The 15,854-nt window shown below is 34.4% G+C and overlaps 1 protein-coding gene across 3 annotated transcripts in view; it reads right to left on the bottom strand.

Annotated features, from left to right (window-relative positions):
• Positions 1-15,854, bottom strand: part of HMCN1 (hemicentin 1) — a 485,682-nt gene that overhangs the window by 308,842 nt on the left and 160,986 nt on the right. The window lies entirely within an intron of this gene.

Below are 15,854 nucleotides of genomic sequence, written 5' to 3'. Positions count from 1 at the left end.
TAGGAGACAAACTAAATGCAGCAATTTATAAGTAATGAACTAATCAGTGTCCAGCCTCCCAGGGAAAGAAGCAAATCCCAAGACTAGATACCTGTTACTCAGTGACAATGTAAGAAATGTCTTACATGTGCTCTTTTAGTAAGAGGCTCTTTGCATGCAATCCAGCATGGACTGGTTGAACTCAACACTTCAAGTTCCTACACCACAAAAAGAAATACTTGGAAATTCACCATGGTTCCATAAATCTATAGCACTGATTCCTTGTTTATTTTCTAAGGCCTTGGTTTATAAATGCAACATTGTGATAGAGTGAGTATACCTTTCTCATTTCTAAGTCATAATTAATTTTATGGTAATTAGCCACACAATCTGTACAAACCTCTGGACTTATATATACTGAAGTCAGCATCATTGACTTTAGTACAATTAAAAAATATGGCTTTAAAAAAAGAATATGGCTTTATGATTTAGTAAGAAATCAAATGTCTTGGCTTGAACATGAATAGGAAACAATGTTGGCAAGAGAAATGACCACAGTGTTTCTCTCAGCAATCATAGGATAGAGAAATGGAATTATAGGCTAATTAGCTAATACTTTGAGCATATAAAAGTGTCTTGGAACAGATAAAAAAAATCAATGAGAAGTATTAATTCATTAGAAATTTAACGCACAGATTTCAAATTGCGGCTTTTACTTAAAACATAAATTCCTAATAAATAACAGTTATACCATCAGTAGAGCTCAAATATTTTATTTCTAATTTTATCTACCCAATAAATAATGCTGGTATTAATCAGACACATTTGTGAACAAACAAACAGATTATGTTAATCCTAGGAGGTAATCAACAAAATGTTAATTAAGTTGTCCCCAATGCCCAGGAATTAGAGCAAACTAATCCTTGACTCAGAAGTTAGGAGAACTAAACAGATAATTCTGGAGACTAAATGAAATGGTCAAGAAATTTCCACAAGGACAAATTTAGTAATAGTTAAATGTCAACAGAAATATATCACCAGAAACAGCCCCAAAGAATGTTTATTAGTCTTACAGACATTGAATGATAGGTAACTACCCAAAATGAATAATGTTTATAGTTTCAGTAATAATTTTCATGTGAATCCTTATATTTCAACTTAACATGCTCATATGCAATAACTGTCACCATATTTCTGAAGGAAACTCCAAAGATTTTGCTGGAAGCATTTTTTAATAATAATAATAATGATACCATACACATCTACCAGAATGGCTAAAATGAAAAAGACAGAAAACAACAAATGTTTTCCTATATACTATTTTTGGGTATAAACTGAATTAAATATGGAAAACAGATGGCATCTACTGAAGGTAAGCTTACATTCTGCAACCAAGCGTTCTCACTCCTAAATATTTAACCGAAAGGAATTAATACATATGTACAACAAATGATACTTCCTGTAATGTTCAGAGCAGTACTATGTCCATTAGATCAAAACTGGAAATTATCCAACTATGTATCAACAACAGAACGGATAAATAGATTGTGGTACACTCATAAAACGGAATTCAACACATGAATGAAAACAAATCATCTACAGGCACTGATACAGCAGAATCCCACAAATACACTTTTGAACAAAAGAAGATAAACACTAGAAACCACACACTGTTCAACTGCATTTATATAAAGGACAGAATTTGCCAAACTAATCTGTGCTTTTTGAGGACAGAATAAGAGTAATGCCTGTAACTGAAATGTGGGTCGAAGAAGGGTTTCTTGGGGGCCTGGTAATGTTTTGTTACTCAATTTGGGTGTTGGTTACCCTGGGCATACTAAGTTTGTGAAAATGCATGTGTATGTGCACTTTTCTGTATCTATATAATACTTCAATGAAAATTTTAAATTAAAAATTAATAATTTATTTATAAAAGCACATCCCTAATCAAGAATATTCATATTTATTAAGTATACCTTAATTGAAATAAAATTTCATTAATTAAACTCAAAAAGTCCAACTGTACACCTAGAATTATAGGGTATTCATAAGATGTAAGATGAAAAGAAAGAAAGAAAAAAGATTCCCATGGTAGCAAAATTTATAATAATGCTGGGCAACACACTGAACACAAAGGAAACCATGAGAAAACAGTAAGTAATAATATATACACTGATTTTTTTCAGTTCTTAAGATACTATATAAGATTGACTATTATTTTGTGTGCTAACTAGAAAGAAAAAAAAAAACACTTCTAATCAATCTTTGACACGCCACTGATTGCAAAATAAATTCCATTTAAAATACATTAAGTTGCGGGGTGCCTGGGTGGCTCAGTGGGTTAAAGCCTCTGCCTTCAGCTCAGGTCATGATCTCAGGGTCCTGGGATCGAGCCCTGCATTGGGCTCTCTGCTCGGTGGGGAGCCTGCTTCCTCCTCTCTCTCTCTCTGCCAGCTTCTCTGCCTACTTGTGATCTCTGTCTGTCAAATAAATAAATAAAATCTTTAAAAAAAAAAGAATACCTCTAAAATACATTAAGTTGCTTTTTTTTTTTTAAGTGCTTCTTATAATGGATGAAAAATGTGCCAAAACAGATGGCAAGTATTACAGACAGTCAGAACAGGGAGGCATTCACATGGCAGGTATACTCCAGGAAGGATTCATGTATTAAGTGGGATAGAAGAGGGTCCTTGAAAGGTAGAAAGGAAAGAAGTTAAACCTGGAAGGTCAAGTTACTTCAAGTTAAAGAAGCTTTAGAAGCAGAAGTGCAGAGGCAGGAAAGTTCTTTATACTTTGTGGAGACAGACGGGAGATAACCTAATTAGAGTGGGGAATGGAGTATTAAGAAATATCTGGAGACATATTTGGATGGGAAGGTGAGACTAGATTATAGAGGGATTGGGATTCCAGTGGAAACAATTTGGATACCATTCAACTGGCAGCAAGGGTTGGGTTTTAGAACATGAGCCAGAAGTGACTGCAGTGATGTTTGAGGAAGCTTATCTTACTCTATTGGATTAAGGAAACTAGAAGTAGAGAACGAAGAAATTATTGCAGTAATACAGGTGTGAGGTGATGAAGACTTGGGCTGGAGTGCTGACATTACAAAGTGCATTAAATAAAAATTTCCACAGTGTAACTTTATGATGCATTCCATATGTAAAACTAAATTTGATGTTATAGTGAGCACAGCTACCTAAAAAAGAAACTGCATGCTTTTCTCTTTTATGAAACATCTGACTTAAGATTGGAAACTTGAACACATGTCTGATCTAGAAATATATTTTGTGCAAATAATAAAGAGGAGTAAAAAAGAGTTACACAAGAAATAAATATCCCCAACCTTTTCAAAGGAACTTCACTTGAACTTTATATTTTTAAGACCCAAAGTTTCCAAACACCTAACTAAAAAATCTGTTTGGTATTTACGTACTATGCACGTTAGATGTTTACTTCATTTACATCATGAATGATTATAAGCTACTTAGCATGTAACAGTTGGGTCAGTTGGTCTATCTATCTATCTGTCTATCTACTCCCTCTATTTCTATATCCCTTTTTCTCCTCTAGCTAGTTTTTTTTCCCCCAACAGAACACAGAATCTCAAGTGCTTATGATCTTTATACTAATATTAAGTCTTAGAATGTTTAGTAAAGTGTTTTGCTCAATGAAATGGGGTAAAAATCTGTGTGGTTTTTATTAATAAGTTATGCAAATGATTATGTCTTTAGTCAGAATCTAAAGTGCACAATAAGCCTTTAGGCACTTCTTTAACTTAAAAAAGTAGATTTCCAACATGTAACATCAGGAAACAACAGATGTTGGTGAAGACTTTGAGAGAGGGGTACCCTGTTACATTGTTGCTGGGAATACAAAAGGGTACAGCCACTCTAGAAAACAGTATGGAGTTTTCTCAAAAAGTTAAAAATAGAACTACCTTATGACCCAGTAATTACAATACTAGGTATTTATCCAGAGGATATAAAAATAATGATTCAGGGACGCCTGGGTGGCTCAGATGGTTGGGTGGCTACCTTCGGCTCAGGTCATGATCCCAAGCGTCCTGGGATCAAGTCCCACATCAGGCACCTTGCTCAGCAGGGAGCCTGCTTCTCTCTCTGCCTCTGCCTGTCACTCTGTCTGCCTGTGCTAGCTCAGAGTTCTCTCTCCCTCTCTCTCTCTGATAAAAAAAAAATGATTCAAAGGGGCACATGCACCCCAATGTATACAGCACCAATGTTCACAATACCAAAACATGGAGAGAGCTTCAATGTCCATCAACAGATAAATGGATAAAGAAGATATATACACACACACACACACACACACACACACACACACACATACACAATGGAATATTATTCAGTAATCAGAAAGAATGAAATCTTGCCACCTGCAATGCCATGGATGGAACCAGAGTGTATTATGCTAAGCAAAATAAGTTAGAGAAAGACAAATACCATATGATCTCACTGAAATTTAAGAAACAAAAGAGATGAACATAGGGGAGGGTAAGGAAAAATAAAATTAAATTTAAAAAGGAGAGGGAGACAAACCATAAGAGACTCTTAACAATAGGGAACAAACTGAAGGTTGCTGGAGGGGAAGTGGGAGGGTGGGTAGCGATGGTGTAATTGGGTGATGGCTACTAAGGAGAGCACTTGATGTAATGAGCACTGGGTGTTATATGCAACTGATGAAATTCCACACCAGAACTAACAAAAGGTAAAAAAAAAAAAAAAAAAAAAAAAAAAAAAATTCCAACTGGTGAATCCTTTCTTGAATGACAACACATCTGCAGTGACTACTTTTGAATTAAATGTGGTATTGCATGCATGAGATTGAGTTGTTCCCCTGGGGATACCTGGGTGGCTCAGTTGGTTAGGCATCTGCCTTTGGCTCAAGTTGTGATCCCAGGGTCCTGGGATCAAGTCTTTCATAGAGCTTCCTGCTCAGCAGGGGTCTGCTTCTCCCTCTTCCTCTGTGCTTATGATCTCTCTCTCTCTCATAAATAAATAAAAAAAATCTTAAAAAAAAAAGAATAATTCCCTTGAACCACAATGCTGTGAAAAGTACAGTATTGACCACATAGCAAAAGAGACAACTAGAACCATTTTTTCTTTCATCAAGATCAAAAGCTTTTGCACAGCAAAGGAAACAGTTAACAAAATCAAAAGACAACTGACAGAATGGGAGAAGATATTTGCAAACGACATATCAGATAAAGGACTAGTGTCCAGAATCTATAAAGAACTTAGCAAACTCAACACCCAAAGAACAAATAATCCAATCAAGAAATGGGCAGAGGACATGAACAGACATTTCTGCAAAGAAGACATCCAGATGGCCAACAGACACATGAAAAAGTGCTCCATATCACTCGGCATCAGGGAAATACAAATCAAAACCACAATGAGATATCACCTCACACCAGTCAGAATGGCTAAAATCAACAAGTCAGGAAATGACAGATGCTGGCGAGGATGCGGAGAAACGGGGAACCCTCCTACACTGTTGGTGGGAATGCAAGCTGGTGCAGCCACTCTGGAAAACAGCATGGAGGTTCCTCAAAGTGTTGAAAATAGAACTGCCCTATGACCCAGCAATTGCACTATTGGGTATTTACCCTAAAGATACAAACGTAGTGATCCAAAGGGGCACGTGTACCCGAATGTTTATAGCAGCAATGTCCACAATAGCCAAACTATGGAAAGAACCTAGATGTCCATCAACAGATGAATGGATCAAGAAGATGTGGTATATATACACAATGGAATATTATGCAGCCATCAAAAGAAATGAAATCTTAGAAGTTTTACAGATTGCAGGATAGAAGACTACCTATTGTCCTTCTTGTACTCAAAGTAGATAAAATTAAAGGGGATAATGTGTCACTCATTCAAAATCTTCTGATTCACCTAGTTATAGACATATACTTTTATTTGTAAATCATAGTAACAGAGCAATAGAAGCTTAAGAGACCTAATTTAGAGTACTGAATATAGTCCTTTAATGTAGTGACATTGTAGTGACAAGTAGTATAATCATGTAGTATAATGTAGCATAATCATGTAGTATAATCATGCTGATAGTTTAGAAAAAAGAAAAACTTTAGTGATAACTTAAAAGTAAAAAGGTAGTTTTTAACATAGCTAACAATGAAAGACTTACTATTTACTTACAGAGCATAATAATTTCAGAAAATGATGGAATCAGATTACCCAGTTTCCTGCTGTGGTCATGTCTATAACTAAGGAGATGATGGTAAATACTGTTAAATGATTTTCAAAAACTATATAATCATGATCTTTACATCTGTATGTCATTATGTAAGCAAATGATAGTAATTCTTATTCTGCCTCATATGAGTTATTGTCATTTTCTATATATTACTTCTATATTTTTAAAGTCACTTAGTAATATATCTTCACTCTTAAGAATAATGAGAAATCTTTTCTAACATAATGAATCTGTAACTCCTTTAACAACTTTTGCTCCTCTGCAATTTCTCAAGTTTTTCACAGTTCTTGTGTCAAACAAGGATGGATACCAGACAAAATACAAACTAAAGGCTTCTCCAAGGACAGTGTTTTTCCATAGATTATTATGAACCATTTCTAAAGACACAGAGTATAAAACTACTTTTTAATCATTAATGCTCAACTTTATAACACTGTAAGATTTTGGGTTTTCTGCTCTCTATAACTAGCCTATTTTACCACTTTATATATAATGCTTTGCATTTGTCTCCCCCAAATCAGTACTGTTGAATTCTTTAAAATAACAAATGCTGTTCATTGCAGAATGACCATTATATGACATGATAAAGTTAATCTGCTCTGATTCTGAGGTATCATGCCCTTGGCAATTTCCTCATTTTGTCTCCATGCCTTCTCTATAGAACATTCTCTGAAAAGCCCTACCTGCTTTCCCAAACAGACATAAAGTTTAAATGATTGGCTTAATAACCTGCTTCAAACACTTTCAAATCAATTTTGTTTCATGAGGGAGTACCAAGATAGGAATTACCCTTCCCAAAATAATTAAAACACAAAGCAATAGAGAAAATAGCTTCTCAAAAAACATAATCTAACAGGGACGCCTGGGTGGCTCAGTGGATTAAAGCCTCTGCCTTCAGCTCAGGTCATGATCCCAGGGTCCTGGGATCGAGTCCGACATTGGGCTCTCTGCTCTGCAGGAAGCCTGCTTCCCCCTCTCTCTCTGCCTGCCTCTCTGCCTATTTGTGATCTCTCTCTCTCAAATAAATGAATAAAAATCTTTTTTAAAAACCCCATAATCTAACAATAACAAAGGATTGTGATCCTTAAGAGATTACAAACAAATGAGAGGAGTCCAGAATTTCTAGCTGGGGGCAACTTCCAGTCTGGACATCAAATTGAGTTTCAGAGACAGATACCTGAATTTGGAGAGGCTGAAGTAACTAGAATTTTAAGGAAAGAGAAGTGAGAATTATGAAGACAAAAAGATCCAGGTATTTTCACAGGAGACCTCTTAATTTTTTGTCTGAGTAACAATCTGCACCATGCATAGGATACATCCCATAAGGACAAGAGAGAACCACTTTCCACCAAAGAAAAATTACTTGGGATAAATAAAATAAAAATCCCTAAAGATTACACAGGACCAGTAATGACACGAGTTCTTTTTAACTAAAGCAGAGAGACCTTGTTGAATTGATGGGGAAAATACCAGGGACCCCAAAAGGGCCATCCCTAACAAGTGGGACGAAATTATCCCTAGAACCAATGCATATTTTTACTCACACTATAAGAGCTTAAAAACAAGCCTCAAGGATCAACCCAATCCAGAAATAACTCAACTCCCTGTTATATAAAGTCTGGTAATCTTTAATTAAGTGAATACAACAAAATCCAACAATCAACAATATAAAGTTAACAACAATGTTAACGAAGTTAACAACAATATCTAGCCTATAATCCAAAATCATTAGATGGAAAAGAAGCCAGAAAACATGACCTGTAGTTAGTCAAGGAAGCAGACACAGAAATGACAGAAATCATAGAACCAGCAAACAACAATATTAAAACAGTTGCTATAAATACACTCCACATGCTGAGGGATATAAAGGAAAACATGAACATAAAAAGAAAAGAAATAAAAAATGGAACTTCTAAAAACAAAAAATATGGGGCACCTGTGTGGCTCAGTCACTTAAACATCTGACTCCTGATTTCAGCTCAGGTTGTAGTCTCAGGTTTGTGAGATCAAGTCCACATCCAGCTACATGCTGGGCATGAAGTCTGCTTAAGATTCATATTATTAAATAATATGAACAAACCTCAATAACCTGTGACTTAATATTAAATGGTCTATAATACATGTAACTGATGTTTCAAAGGAAAATAGGACAGAAAAAATATATGAAGATGTAATGGTCAAAATTTTTTCAAATTTGATAAAAACTAAATCCAGAGATCCAAAAAGTTCATCATCCAAAAGGCAAAACTGAAGCAAGATGGAAAGAACCTAGATGTCCATCAACAGACGAATGGATAAAGATTATACACACACACATACACACATTGGAATACTATGCAGAGTAAGTTGTCAGAGGAAGACAATTATCATATGATCCCCCTGATATGAGGAATTTGAGAGACAGAGTTGGGGGTTTGGGGTAAGGAAGGAAAAAATGAAACAAGATGGGATCAGGAGGGAGACAAACCATAAGAGACTCTTAATCTCACAAAACAAATTGAGGGTTGCTTGGGTGAGGGGCGTATGGAGAGGGTGGTTGGGTTATGGACATTGGAGATGGTATGTGCTATGGTGAGTGCTGCGAAGTGTGTAAGCCTGACGATTCACAGACCTGTACCCCTGGGGCAAATAATACATTATATATTAATAAAAATAATTTTTTAAAAACCCAAGCAAGAAAAACACCGAAAAAACTCCATAATCAAACTGATAAAAATGGGTGATAAAAAGAAAAATCTTAGCAAACAGAAAGAAGCACATTACCCACAAAGGAACAAATCTAAGAATAACTGCAAAGTTCTCAGCAAAAACGAAGCAAATCTGTTTTAAGAAAAATAAAAGTCAACCTAGAATTCCATATACAGGGAATATAGCAAAAGTAAAACTAATACTTTGAAAGAAAGAAAGGCAGGCTAGGATAATTTGCTACCAGCAAAAAAACAGGCATCACAAGAAATATTAAAGGAAGTACTTTAAACACCAAAAACACAACAAGAACAACAACAAAAATGCCAGGCTGAAACTCGAACCCCCTAAAGTAATAAATAAAGAGAGTCAAAAATGGCATATATAAGGATAATTATAAAAAGCAACTTTAGGGGCACCTGGGTAGCTCAGTCAGTTAAGTGTCTGCCTTTAGCCCAGGTCATGATCCCAGAGTCCTGGGATCTAACCCCACATTGGGCTCCATGCTTAAAGTGAAGTCTGCTTGTCCCTCTCCCTCTTGCTCTTCCCCTGCTTAGGTTCTCTCTCTCTCATGCTTTCTCTCTCAAATAAATAATAAAATCTTCAAAAAAATAAAAAGTAAAAATTTTAAAAATTCATTTGAAAGATAATGACCACTTAAAACATTAAAAGTGAAGAACAATGTACTGTGAGTTTCATAATATATGCAGAAAAAATTAATGATGACAATAGTTCAATGGATGAAAGGAGGAAAATGAAAATATACTGTTACAAAAGTTATTTTTAAAGTATGTGCAGTCATATTACTGCAGGTATATTGTGATAATTTAAAATTGATATTAAAGCTTAAATCAACCACCATAAACATAAAACATTGAGCTATAGTTGATAAGTGGAAATTAAAGGAGAGACAAAATATGTTAATTAATGCAAAGTGAACAGAAAAAAATAGGAAAAAATTTTAGCAAAGAACATATGGAACAAAACAGACAGTAAGATGATATATTTAAGCCCATTCACAATAATAATAACATTAAATAATCTGGTCTAAATACTATAATTTTTTAAAAAGACAGTATCACTCAGCGTACAAAAAACAAGACCCAATCCTATGCTGTGTACAAGAAACACACTTTAAATATAAAGGTGCCAATAGACTATGAGCAAAAGAATGACCAAAAAAAAAAAAGATTTATTATATAAACATTAAACATAAGCAAACTGGAATTGTGTTATTAACATAAGAAAAACTAGACTTCAGAAAAAGAAATATTACCAGGAATAAAAAAGGGAGTTCAAAATGATAAAGGATCAATTCAACAAAAATATGTAACAATTCTATGTTTGCACCCAATAAGAGAACCTTGAAATACATAAAGCAAGATGTAACATAGCTAAAAAGACAGTAGATAAATATACAATTAAACTTCAGCATTTCTCTTTTGATTAGAGAAGACACAAAATTGGTATGCATATAAAACTGAAAAACATTATAAAACAATTAGACCTACTGACATTTATAAAACACTCCAGCCAACAAAAGAAAAACACACATTCTCAAGCACACGTGGACCTAGGCTTATCCATAAATCAAGTCTCAGCAATTTTTAAAATAAAGTCATACAAAGCATGTTCTTTGACTACAATGGATTTATATTGGATATTCATAAGAGAAAGGTATTTGGAATATTTCCAAATATTTGGAAATGAAACAACATGCTACTAAATAACTCATGGATCAAAGAAGAAGGCACAAAAGAAAGTAGAAAATATTTTAAACTGAATAAAAATGAAAATGCAATAGATCCTAATTCCTGAAGTATAGCTAAATCAGTGCTTAGAGGAAAATTTATAGCATTAAATGCTGACATAAAAAAACTTAAAAAGTCTCTGAGTAAAATAATGACCTAGGCTCCTACCTTCAGAAAACTGAAGCCTAAGTTAAACACAAAGTAAGAAAGAACAGAAAAGAATAAAACAGACAAAAGAGAAAGGCAGAAAGAGAGACAGAAGTATCAACAAAATCCACAACTATTACCTTAAAATAAATTTTAAAGTTTGATAACCTTTTGCTAGACTGATCAGATAAAGAAAAGACAAACATTACCAATATCAGAAATTTAAAAATGTCATCTTTACTGGTTCTCCAAACAAAAGAATAGTAAAGAAATACTATTAAAAAAAGTTGTCAACAAATTTAGTAACTACGATGAAATGGATAGCTTTTAAAAGACAATTACCAAAACTAACTCAAGAAAAAGAAGAAAATTCTGGGCGCCTGGGTGGCTCAGTTGGTTAAGCAACTGCCTTCCGCTCAGGTCACGGTCCCGGAGTCCCGGGATCGAGTCCCACATCGGGCTCCCAGCTCCATGGGGAGTCTGCTTCTCCCTCTGACCTTCTCGCCTCTCATGCTCTCTCTCACTGTCTTCTCTCAAATAAATAAATAAAATATTAAAAAAAAAAAAAAAAAAAAAAGAAGAAAATTCTGAATAAGCCCATGTCTATAAAAAAAAGTGAATTCATAATTAAAAATCATGGGATGCCTGGATGGCTCAGCTGGTCATGATCTCAGGGTCATGAGTGGGTTCCCATCAGGCTTCACACTGGATGTGGAGCCTACTTATTCTCTCCACCCTCTGACCCCCCACCCCACCCCACTCACGTACACAGTCTCTTTCAAAACAAATAAACAAACAAAATCTTCCCCCACAAAAACTCCAAGCCTAGTTTGCTTCAGTTATAACAAATATTAAATAAATAAAGAAAAAAAACTACACATCAATTTTATATAAACTCTTAGAAAATAAAAGTGAAGGGGTGCCTGACTGGCTCAATCAGTGGAGCATACAGCTTCTGATACTGGAGTTGTAAATTCAAGCCCCACGTTGTGCATAGATTTTGCTTAAAAATAAAATCTAAAAAGAAAAAGAAAAAGAAAAACAGGAGTGGAAGCACTTCCTAACTTATTTTTTGAGACTCTAATTTCAAAGTTGGCATTAAAAAAAAACAAGAATAATATCTCTTATTAAGTAGAAAAATCCTTAACAAAATTTTAGAAAATCAATAAAAAAGACAGCCTGACAAATCATAGGCAACAAATTTGGACACTTTAGAAAGCAAGAAATACGAATGGCTAACAAACTCGTGAAAAAAATGTCCAAGTGGTGCCTGGGTGGCTCATTGGGTCATTGGGTTAAGTCTCTGCCTTCGGTTAAGGTCATGATATCAGGGTCCTGGGACAGAGCCTGGCATCTGGCTCTCTGCTCAGCAGGGAGCCTGCTTCCCTCTGCCTGCCTCTCTGCCTACTTATGATCGATCTCTCTCTCTCTCTCTCTGTCAAATAAATAAATAAATAAATCTTAAAAAAAAAAAAGAAAAACATGTTCAATATCATTAGTTAGGGAATGAAAATTAAAAACCACAATGAGATAATAATACAACTGTTAAAATGGCTAAAATTACAGAGATTGAAAATACCAAGTGTTAGCAACAGTGGGGATTATTTGGAACTCATGCATTGCTAGTGTAAATGTGAAATTGTACAATCATTTGGAAAATAGGCTGGTAGTTTTTTATAAACTAAAATATATATTTGCATATGATCCAGCTATATGAAATGAAAACCTATGTCTGCACAAAGAACCATAAAGCAATGTTCAAAGCAGCACTAACCAAAGTAAGTAAACAAACACTGGAAAATATCCAATTGCCTGATGACAGGGAAATGGTTAAATAAATGGTGGTATAGCCATAAAATCAAAGGAACTAAACAAAAAGGAAAGGAATGAACTAATGACACACATCACATGAACGAAAAGGATGGTGGAAATGTTCTGTATCATGATAGTGGAGGCGGTCACACAAGTGCATAAATTTGCCAAACCTCACCAAAATGTACATTAAATATAGATACATTTTAGTTTGTGCAAATTCCAAATCAACAATATTGGTTAAAAAGTACTAAGTATATAGTATATATGGAAATATGGTTGCTATCATAAGAATACAAAAATAAATATGTCATAAGCATGCTTTTCTGTGTTCACATGGGGTAAAGTGAATATATATGCATATACACATGTATAAATGTGTATATGCACATATACACACATACACTGTGATTCACTCTTTCATTCATTGTTCAAAAAGAATTGTAATTGAACATCACAGTAAGATAAGATGTTAAAAGTGTTTAAGACAAAACCCTTACCCCTAAGAGCTCATGGTTAACATTTTAATAGGATCAAAGAAGTGAGAAAATATCACATCAAGGAAAGAATGATTAATTCAAGTAGGCCCAAGGATTCAAGAGGCAGCTATGCGGAAGGAGGATTCAAAATTTTGACATCTTTGTAAATGCTCTCCTTTACCAGCTATAAATAGAGCATATTTTTCTAAGTCCCTGACTTTTGCCAAATACGGGCACAGATTTTTTTCTGATAATCTCTGAAGAGTTGACATCATAAATAATTATTTCTTACAGTTGAAGACTTCAAGCTGATGCTAGCATTGGCATTAGAAAAAATAAAACAATCATAAAATAAACTTCAGTTAATATCTGAATCCCCAAAACTAAACATTATTTTTTCATTCATTATACTCAAATTTCTGAAGTGGGGAAGTAGTGACTTTGAGAGTTGTGGTTTTACATAAATAAATCCCAAACAATTTCATTTTTCAGTGGTAATTAACAACATACGTCATTAAATAAGTTCTGGGGATATAATGCATGTTGATTATAGTTAATAGTACCATATTGTATATTTGAAAGTTGCTAAGAAAGGAGATCTGGAAAGTTCTCATCACAAGGAAAATAAATGGTGACTATGAACTACATGAGGTGCATAGATGTTAAGTGAACTTATTGTGGTGATCATTTTACAATATAGGCTTATCAAATAATTATGTCATATACCATAAGACAATACAATGTTATTATGTCAATTACATCTCAATAAAACTAGAAAAAAAACCCCATATCATTGCTTTCCAAATGTCTTTTTTTTTTTTTAACTGGACAATATTACCAAATCAAATCTTAGGCAGAAATAAATTTAGAAAACAGGAAGAAAGCTGTAGAAGTGGAGTCTACCTTAGAACCCCCAAGACCTACCCCAAATGTGCCCTATGAGGCACAATTTAAAGGCACTTAGCTGCATAACCAAAAAATAACATTATAACCCCAAAACAATGGATTCACTTCTTTGAATTTGGCACAAGGACATTACATTAGTTTGCTTATTGTTCTTTACGGTAGGGAATAATAAACTGTAAATATTCCATTCGAGCTTATTCAATGAAGGCTCATACTCTCCAGCTGGAAGGAAGCTTTGCTTCATTCCACAGTTGCATAAATCAATGTGTATTTAGAAAATCTATGGTCCATATAGCTACCCAAGTAAATTTATGTGTCCTTTAAAATAACATTTAAATACTAATCTTTTAAAACAAAAATAAGTTTAAACTTCTCAATAAAAAGTCATTGAGTCTGACAACCTTCAAATATGTAATAAGTGGTTTTCCATTAGGATCCTAGTTTTTTCTACATCTGTTAAGGCTAGAAATTTCTATAAGAACAGTTCTCTTGTGAAATTCTGAATTTAACTTCCAGGCCTCATTTAAAAGAGGAAGTATAAGGAGTGAGTGAAATGAAAAAATACTAAAAGACTTATCCAAATATTTTTGAAGCTGCAAAAATATTCAAGGGTAAGTTTTGGGGGAAAAGTACAAACTGGTTTTTATTTTGTAAAACCTGGCTATTCCTATTGTGTTTACTTAGGAGACATCATCTACAAATAAACTTTATTCTGTTTGACACTGTCTGCTGAATTAATAATGACATTTGTCTAAATTCATGTATTGAGCCCTATGTCCTTTTCTACATTTCTAATAAAAATGGAGAACATTATAAAACAAACAAAAACAAAAATCAAAAATCTAAGAACCTAGATCAGGATACCCATTCATGTGACACTTCTAATACTACAAAATAACTGAAATTCAAGAGAAGTGACTCCTTTCTTAAAGAAGACATAAAAGTGAACTAAGTGATTTATTAGCAAATCAAATTAGTCCTTTGCATGATTTGATTACTTAAATATTTTGTGTAAGACAACACTATTTCATAAAAGACTAAAGTGTTAGACATTCCTAGTTGATCCACTGACTCCTCTACTCCAAGAGGCTATGCTAATGTAGATATTCCTACAAAAGGTCCATCTTTGTTATACATAAATTATTACATACAAATTAAATCTATATAACAGATTTCCAACAGCTTTACATTATCTCTGCATATTTAATTTTTAAAAAACTAGTTTTTAACCCAAAGAACAAATAATCCAATCAAGAAATGGGCAGAGGACATGAACAGACATTTCTGCAAAGAAGACATCCAGATGGCCAACAGACACATGAAAAGGTGCTCCACATCATTCGGCATCAAGGAAATACCAATCAAAACCACAATGAGATATCACCTCACACCAGTCAGAATGGTGTGAGGTGCTATCTAATTACTAAAATTAGTAAGTCAGGAAATGACAGATGCTGGCGAGGATGCAGAGAAAGGGGAACCCTCCTACACTGTTGGTGGGAATGCAAGCTGGTGCAACCACTCTGGAAAAAAGCATGGAGGTTCCTCGAAATGTTGAAAATAGAACTACCCTATGACCCTACATCATTAATTTTTGATGTAGTGTTCCATCATTCACTGTTTGCATATAATACCCAGTGTTCCATGCAATCCATGTCCTCCTTAATACCCATCATCGGGCTCACCCATCTCCACATCCCCCTCCCTTCTAAAACTGTTTCCCAGAGTCCATAGTCTCTCATGGTTTGTCTCCCACTCCTATTGCTTCCCCTTCATTTTTCTCTTCTCCTAATGTCCTCCATGCTATTCCTTATGTTCCACAAGTAAGTGAAACCATATAGTAATTGTCTTTCTC

This window comes from Mustela putorius, unplaced genomic scaffold, assembly GCF_011764305.1.
Source record: "Mustela putorius furo isolate JIRA1106 unplaced genomic scaffold, ASM1176430v1.1 tig00537335_pilon_pilon_pilon, whole genome shotgun sequence".
Taxonomy (NCBI): Eukaryota; Metazoa; Chordata; class Mammalia; order Carnivora; family Mustelidae; genus Mustela; species Mustela putorius.
The sequence above is the reverse complement of the archived record's forward strand: the minus strand, read 5'-3'. Positions and strand labels throughout refer to the sequence as shown.